Source organism: Heterocephalus glaber, unplaced genomic scaffold (genome assembly GCF_053883595.1).
Source record: "Heterocephalus glaber isolate CG9 unplaced genomic scaffold, H.glaber_assembly_v1.0 deba00001663, whole genome shotgun sequence".
Taxonomy (NCBI): domain Eukaryota; kingdom Metazoa; phylum Chordata; class Mammalia; order Rodentia; family Bathyergidae; genus Heterocephalus; species Heterocephalus glaber.
The window spans coordinates 390,803-399,088 of NW_028258404.1; the positions used below are offsets into that span (position 1 = coordinate 390,803).

At 38.6% G+C, this 8,286-nt stretch overlaps 1 protein-coding gene and 1 long non-coding RNA gene across 11 annotated transcripts in view; one reads left to right on the forward strand and one right to left on the reverse strand.

Moving 5' to 3' along the window:
* LOC147822299 (uncharacterized) overlaps positions 1–975 on the reverse strand; it is a 390,614-nt gene extending 389,639 nt beyond the window's left edge. For 3 of the 10 annotated variants that reach the window (XR_015445826.1, XR_015445828.1, XR_015445827.1), the window contains exon 1: positions 788–918. The gene's annotated coding sequence lies outside the window, so the exon portion shown is untranslated. Of the gene's footprint in view, positions 1–787 lie in introns of all 10 variants that reach the window. The other 7 variants (XM_087197286.1, XM_087197288.1, XM_087197292.1 and 4 more) reach the window with 7 other exon arrangements.
* Positions 976–1,059: 84 nt separating this feature from the next.
* Positions 1,060–7,156, forward strand: LOC147822300 (uncharacterized). Its single transcript, XR_015445829.1, has 3 exons — positions 1,060–1,231; positions 4,606–4,661; positions 5,512–7,156. It is a non-coding gene; the product is annotated as an uncharacterized LOC147822300 (long non-coding RNA).
* Positions 7,157–8,286: the final 1,130 nt, after the last annotated feature.

The following is an 8,286-nucleotide window of genomic DNA, read 5'->3' on the forward strand; positions in this document are numbered from 1 at the left end:
GTAAAACAAAAAAAGCGTTTCAAAGCTGAACCTGTAAACAACTCCTTCAGAGTACAGTCCACTCGTTGCCACACAAATAATAAATATTTTGTGATTATAACCTAGATTTTCAGCTAATTTCCATCCAGTTTTTTCATCTTTTTTTTCACTTACTGAGGTGTAAGTGCTTTCATTAACTTCACCGATAAACTTGGATATCTATCATCAATGTATGCCTATTCTTTGGGCATGTGCAAAACTTCCACATTTTTATAATTCATTACCCAGCAGTCCGAAGAGTACCTTGCACGTACCATGTGCTCAGTAAATACCTGGTGTCTAACAGATTAATAAGTAACAGGAGTTCAAGTGACATTTATAAAAGCAATATTCGACTGTGGAACAAGAAAATCACATTTGAGTTACTAGCAATTAATTAAACCAGGCTATTTTACTTCTATGCATATTCTTGGCTATTTCTTGTTTCAGCAGGGAACGGGGTAGACAAATTGAGGCGTTTTTGATTAATTCTGGAAGGCCTTTGAGAATTTACACATTATATACTGTAAGAATCCAAATATCCTTTCAGTACTTTGGTAAAAAAGTCACTAGCTTCAAGATCTTAGTCTTCTTTGGCTAGGATCAAGGAATCATTTTGCTCACTCACTCGTGTCCTTTTCAGCCACCCATCACCTCACCTCGCTACACGCCTCTGTCTTCCCCTGAGCCCTATTCCCTCTCACCTTGAAACCCCCCCCCCCACACAATTTCTATCACACCGAGTTCCACAAGTTACGTGGAGACTCACACGCTAAGATGAAGCCCACACGACGCGTTTCAAATCCCTCCTCCAACCAGATAAGGTTTTGCCTGGTCAATTTTCGCTCTTCTGGGATGCACCCGACGTCCCGGACCCAACAAGCACAGTTCGGTGCCCTCTCTTCCTCGGCTCCAGTGAGGACTTTCCAAATTCCCTCGCTCGCCTGGAGGCCCCGCCCCGCGCCACGGCCTTGCGCCTCGCGCGTGCCCGGAGCGCGCCGACTCTGCTCCCAGCGGGCCCTCACGCCTGGCGTACAGTAGCTCCCTTCCCGCTCGCGACCGCGCCCCGCCGCGCACCGTGTTTTGGGGACGCGCGCGCCCGCCAGAGGCTCCGAGCGGACGGCGATTGGCTAACGCGTTGCCGCCTCGGGCCTGAGAAACTCCTGGCCAGCTCGCAGAGTCCGCTCCCGGGGTGTTGGCAGGCGCGTCCCAGGTAAACCGGGAGGTGGGGGTTTTGGGCGACCGCAGGAACAGAGGAATGGGTACAAACCAGCCTCGGAATTTACGGCCGAACTTCCTTGGAGAAGCCGACAGGGCCGCACGGAATCTGCCCCAGCGAAGGCTGGCCTCGCTTGGCCATGGGTGACAGGCACCCTCGAAGGTCAGCGCCGTGGGGTCCTCAGGGGACCGACCGCTCTTTCTGGGCCTGGGTTTGGCATCGTCATCCGTTTGCTATTACAAGAGTTCAACAGCTGAACATTTGTTAAAAAGTGTAGGGTTTTGTTTGTTTTTCCCTTAAATCCCTGCGAGTTACAGGGTTCTAGTTCTGGCTCAAGCTCTGATCGACTTTGCGCCCTTGCAAGGCACTTGATCATTTTGTATTTCAGTTCTCACACTTGTGTGAGCAAGAATGCAGTGTTTCTTCTGTAGGCACACCGAGCCACGCCGTAGAAAGATACTGTTAGAAATGGTTTGGTTCACAACATCCCGGGGCCCGCATTTTTCTGACTGGAAGGCGACACCACCCTACAGTGTTTGCGGAGTACTTTAAACTCTGTGGATGGAAGGGGCTGGACAAACACAAGATAGCTGCACGATTAGACAAGGGTAGTAGAAACAAACAACTTTTCACGAGACCAGGTTTTTTGAAAAACTTCTTTGAACATTTTATGCAAGTTAAATCGCAGTGGTAGTAGTAACAGTGGTAGTATATTTCAAGGAGGTTTTTTTTTTTCTTTCATCGCCAGATAGCTTTAACATACTACCACAAGATACTGGGTTAGCAAAGTTTCTCCTTGGGATCACAGATGGAATGATCCTAAAGTGACAGTACATAATCATTGCATACTATGCATTAGTACCAATAAACTTAAAGCAAAGCTGACTTTTCTGACAGGTAATAGGAATTAAAAGAGAAGGAATGTTAGCACATTATGAAAGTGAAGGGGAAATGTACACAAATTTTCTTCAAGGTCACAGGGTTTATAGAAATCTTTCTCTTGTGTTAATTGAAAAGCATAACAGACATCGAGTAAAGTGTCTGAATCATATGGGTAGTACAATTCATTGAATTTTCACAGTGTGCATATGCCCGCATCAGTTCTGTAGATCAAGAAAGCACTTGAAAACACTGTATCCCGTAGGCCATTTTGTGCTGGCTTTCCAAAGGTAACAACTGTTATCTTGACTTATAATATTATAAATGACTTTTACCTATTGTTGACTTTACATTGAAGGAATCATATACAGATCTCTTTCTGGCTTTAGCTCAATATTGTATTTGTGAGATTTATGCCAGTTATGTAACAATAGTTTGTTAATTCTCGTTATTATAACTAGTATTTTGGCCATGAGCTTTAGTATTTGTAATTATTACCAATAGGGTTGCTATATATATTTTATAAATACTTTGGTGAGGGCCGGGCATTTAGCTCAGTGGTTTCACCGCCTGCTGCGCAAGCGCAAGAACCCAAGTTCAGTCCCCAGTACCAAAAAAAAAAGTCAATTATAAATACTTTGGTGAAATTATGCATACATTTCTGTTGGGTATATTCTACTAGTGAAATGGCTGTGTTACAGGCTATGCAAATATGTATTTATGGTATACACTATCATAAAGTGTTTCAAATTGGTTGTGTTAACTTGCACTTCCCTTAGCAGTGTATGAGAGTTGTGTTTCCTCCACATACTTGTAACGCTTCGTGTTATCTCTTTCATTTTAGCCACTCACATGTGTTTAGACTGATACCATGTTGGGGTTTCCCCTTAGCTTCCCTAATGACTAGTGTTATTGAACACCTCTTCAATTTTTATTGACCATTTGCATATCCTCTATTTCTGTAGGAGGGAGACAGTAAATTTAAGCAGTCCCTACTTTGTGGAGATTCTTTTAGCACAGTACTGTGCAAAGCTAGGACTACCAGTTTATTTTTAGGTTTCACAAGTGTAAAAGTCTATTGCATATTCTTCTTTCCTTTTCTCTTTAACTCCCTCTCACCATCTCTTTCCAGTCCTTAACAATGTGAAAACCATTCTTAACTCACAGGATGTACAGAAACAGAGGTAAAAAGTATAATGAACTTTTTTCAATACTTTGAGAGAGATACTGTCTTCTGAACTGTTTATCTTGAGATGGCTTGATTGAATTTTCATCTCTGATGGAATATTTGCATGATGTGGGAAGCAGTAGTCAGCGGCGTGGGCCCTGAAACAACTGTGATGCCCTTGCTCAGGATGGAGGTCCTCTCTCTTTTTAAATACCCACCTCCTCTCACTCTGGATTCCTGCTTTTTACTTAGTACCAACAAAAAGTTTTCTTGAATACTATCTCAGTTAACACTTTCAGCTAACACTTTCTATTTTTAGGTGGGTTATAGAAGTGAATTTAGTATATATTTAGATGGATATATATCAATATTAATGAGAGGCTTGGAGGTGATCTCCATCAACTTGGTACTTTCTTTGATATGGATAATTGAGTGTTTTAATTGTTAGCAAACACAGATTTAAGATAGGCCCCACTTTTTTCCACCAAGGAATTGCAGTCCTTAAGCTTTTCTTAACATAGAAATTCTGGATAAGATAATGTGTTGGGCAGCAATAGAAAACTAAGACATTGCTCTTATTTCAGAAAAATTTTAATGAAATGGTTTGTTATAAAGTTTTTAAATATACAGCTTCAAGCCGTTTGTATCACTTTATTCTTTTTTCTTTTGTTTTTGCTGTTCTCTTTTCTTTCTTAAAGAAACAGACTCTCTATGTTGTCCAGCCTACGCACCAACTTCCAGGCTCAAGTAGTCTTCCCAAGTATCTAGAAATACAGGGATGCACACTACTCCTGACCTGTATCACTTTAAATATGTTTGAGGATGTGTTGTTTTGTGTCCTGAAATGTTAGTATTTTAACCATCTAACCATAAATATCTTTTTAAAAATAAATTTCTTTTTCCATAGTTTTAATTGCTAGGTATTTGTTTTTATCTCTAAGCTGGCAACATAAAAAATGGTCTCTTTGAAAGGTTAGTTGGTTTGGTATTTCATAAAATGGATCACTGATGGGACAAATTACCGTAGAACTGCTTTTTACCATTGGCAAGAGGACCTCTAGTTCTGATGCAGTTAATATTGAAAGTATTTTCAATTTAGATTTTATACTGTTTGGGATATATAAGACCTGTAGCTACTTTTGTTATTTGCAGTTCTGCATTATGATGATTTGATTTATGTATAATTATTACCTTGAGAATTCCCTGGATTTGTGTTTTGAAAGCTACTCATAGACAATGGGGTTTATTTTACTGGAACTCTTACTTCTGAATCTTGCATTATTGTTTCTTATTGAAGCATACCAACCTCTCCTCTTCATAGTTTTTCCTGAGGATTTTGCTGCTATGGAACAAGTCTTGAAGAACTGAAAAAAATAAGTGAGTATGTAAATAAATGATATAAATCAATTAACTTTTTAAAACCTTTATTGTGAAATATAATACATGTAAAGAAAAATGTAAAACATACATGGTTTACTAGATAAATGGAAAGCACCCAAGTAACTACCATCAAAATATTTTTTATTTGAATGATCATTGCAACTTTTTAGTACTTGCTTTGCATATGGTTATTTTTTAAAAAATGTTCTGTGTGTGTGTGTGTGCGTGTGTGTGTGTGTGTGTGTGTATGCATGTATATGAGAGAGAGATTCTTCATGTGATGGGGCCAGTGTTTTATTTGTGTATGTTAAGTGAAGTTTGTTAACGTTGTTATCAAACTCCTAATGATTTATATGTGTGCGTATGTATGTATGTACATGCCTGTATGTGCTTGCAATGATAATTATTGACAATTTAAATCTCCCTTTGTAATTGTGGAATCTGTTTCAGACTGTAGTTCTGTCAGTGTTTTATGTATTTATTTTGAGGTCATATTCAAAATATATAACCTTAGGATCGATCTCTTTTATGGCTTGTATCTAGATGTCCCCCCAAAGCTCATGTGGTCATAGGTAGGGCTTTTTGGAAGTGGCTGCATCTAGGGTGTGTGATGCTGGAATTAAGGATGTGATGCTGGAATTAAGGATATAATGCTGGGATTAAAGATAACCTCACTCTGAGTGTGAAAGCAACCTACCCTAAGGGTGGACAGCCTGGATGGAATATAAGGGACAGAAACAGGGCTGCTGCTATGGCTTGTTTCTTGTTGCCTTCTGTCTGGCCTGCTTTCCCAATGACTTTCTCCTCTGCAATGCCCCTCTGCCACACCACCCTGCCTTGGAGACAGCTGACTATGGACCAAAACCTCTACAAACTGTGAGCTCAATAAACCTTTCCTCCTTTTACTGTGGGTGTTGGGTATTTTGTCTCAGCAATGAGAATAGTAACTAAGACATTCACGTTTCCTGTAAATCAAAACTTTTCTCTCCATTGTGGGTTACCCTCTTTTATCTCTAGTGATACTCTTTGTTTTCATTGTCATGTTTCCTGTTTTCTTTTTTACTCTTTTCCTTTTTCTGTTTCTTTCTTTTTTTTTTGGTACCAGGGATCAAACTCAGGACCTTGCACTTGTGAGGCGGGTGGCAGAACCACTGAGCTAAATCCCTGGCCCTCCATTTTCTGTTTTGATATAACTATATCAGTTTGCCTTTGGTTACTATATGGAGTTTAAAAAAAGAATTCCAGTGGGAGATTTTGGTCTTAAAATATGTGGTAATCTGGTCACTTCATTCCTTTATATATTATATTTTAGCATTCTTTTAATAGTTATCATAGAAACTAATATTTGTGTATGTAAAGTTTTCATATTTTGGAGACATTTTAATTTTTAAATGACATTGTTTTCATAAAATGGTAAATGTTTATTATAAACTTGTTTAGTCAATGTAGATAAATAAAAAGACGACAGTGAAACATACCCTGAATTCTACCACCTTAACCAAAACAAGTTTCATTAAAAATCAAGTGTACTGTATTTTTTTCTCTTCCTAAGAGTGTTCAGTTACAAAATAAAAGCCTGCTCATTGACATATATTTGTGAAAGTTGTTAACTCCAGGGATGAAAAAACATCCTAAATATTTTCAGAGAGAGAGAGAGAGAGAGAGAGATGGACAGGCAGACAGAGACAGACTGACTGAAAGAGAAAACCACCACAATGACCACAACTGAATATATTACATAAATGCTTTCTTTTTTTTTTTTAATTTTTTTTCCCTTGACACAGTGTCTGACAAACTTGTCTTGCTAAGTTGCCAGAGTTGGGCTCAAACTTGGTATCCACCTGCCATCACCTCCCAGAATGGAGCTGCCAGGGCTGGCCAGCATCCTTTTCCAAAAATTATTATTCATTAAGTTTATTGGTACATTTTAGGTATGCATTATGATCACATTCATCATTGGAAAATTGTACCTGTACATGATATACCTTGGCTCTTGTTTTTTCCCCATTCCCCTTCCCTCCTTTCCACTCCTCCACCCTTCCCTAATTACAAAAACTTTGTTTCTGTTTTTTTCTTCTTTTCTCAATTTTTTTCTTTCCCTTCTTTCCTTTCCCACTTTCCCCCTATTTCCTCTTCCCCTTTGGACCTTTTCTCCCTATTTCACATTGTCTGTTATACATTTTGGTCCCCATTTACACTTTCAGTTTCTCACACCAGAGAAACTATTTGGTATTTACACATGTGTGTCCTATTTATTTCACTTAAGAGTATGGCCTCAATGTGCATCCATTTAGCTATAAATATCTGTAGTTTATCATTCTTTATGGCTGAGTAGTACTCCATTTTATATAAAAAAAAGTATCTTCTTTATCCAGTCACCAGTCCATGGGCATTTGGGCTGTTTGCAAGATTTAAGTATTACCAACTTTAAACATGGATGCGCATGTATCAGTGTGGTATGATGCTTATAATTCTTTTTTTTTTTTTTTTGGTACCAGGGATCAAACTTGGGACCTTGGGCTTGCAAGGTAGGTGCCAGTACCACTGAGCTAAATCCCTGGCATGATGCTTGTAATTCTTTTGGGAAGATACTCAGTAGAGGAATAGCTGGGTAAAATGTGTCCTCTAATCCTAGTTTTTTGAGGACTCTCCATACTGATTTCCTCTTGATAGAATATTGGCTCCTAAAAGACAGTGTTGCAATGATTTCAGTTTTAAAGGACAAGACTTTTCAACTCCAAAGCCCATGTCTATTCAATAATCATTGAAGGCAGAACAAAGACATTTTTTTTTTGTACCTGGGATCGAACTTGGGACCTTGTTCTTGTGAGACAGGCGGCGGAACCACTGAGCTAAATACCCAGCCCAACAAAGATATTTTTAAGTAGAACATCTCAGGAGTTTCTTGAGTTATGGACTAGCAAAATAAAGAAGTGAAATAAGGCCTGGATTATAGGAAATGCTAAACCCAGCCCAGAAATACAGTGAAATGAGGGATGGCTGCTTTATGGCCAGCCCAGAAGTAATCTGTCCATATTAGAGATAAGCCTCCAGGAAAGGAGGTTTCCAGGAAATAAAGATGATTTAAGAAGTTTTATAATCTCTGGGCCTGAAGTTTTCTTTGTTGGAAAGTTTTTTGAAGTGTGAATTCAATTTGTTAGTAGATGAAAAATTGTACCGGCTTTGTGTCTCTAACTGAGTTAGCACGGATAGATTATTTTAAAGTTGTTTGTAATACAATTAGCCTCCCATTGCACCTGTATCTACAGTTTCAGCTTTCCTTGGTTAACTGCAGTCAGGAAATTTTAAACGGAAAAGTTCAGAAATCAACAGTTTATAAGTTTTGAATAACTTATACTATATTATTTTAATTTTTCAGTTAGTATTAGTTAATGTTAATCTCTTACTGTGCTCTTTTGGTGCCAGGGATTAAATGTAGCTCATTTTTAAATTAAAGTTTATCATGGGTATGTATGTATAGCAAAAAACACATACGAGGTTTAGTACTATCTGGTTTCAGGTTCCATTGGGAGTCTTGGAACGTGTCCTGTTCAGATAAGAGGGCTACTTATATTTTCTTATTTTTTCTCATTTTTAAATGTCTGTAGCATCTTTTGACATC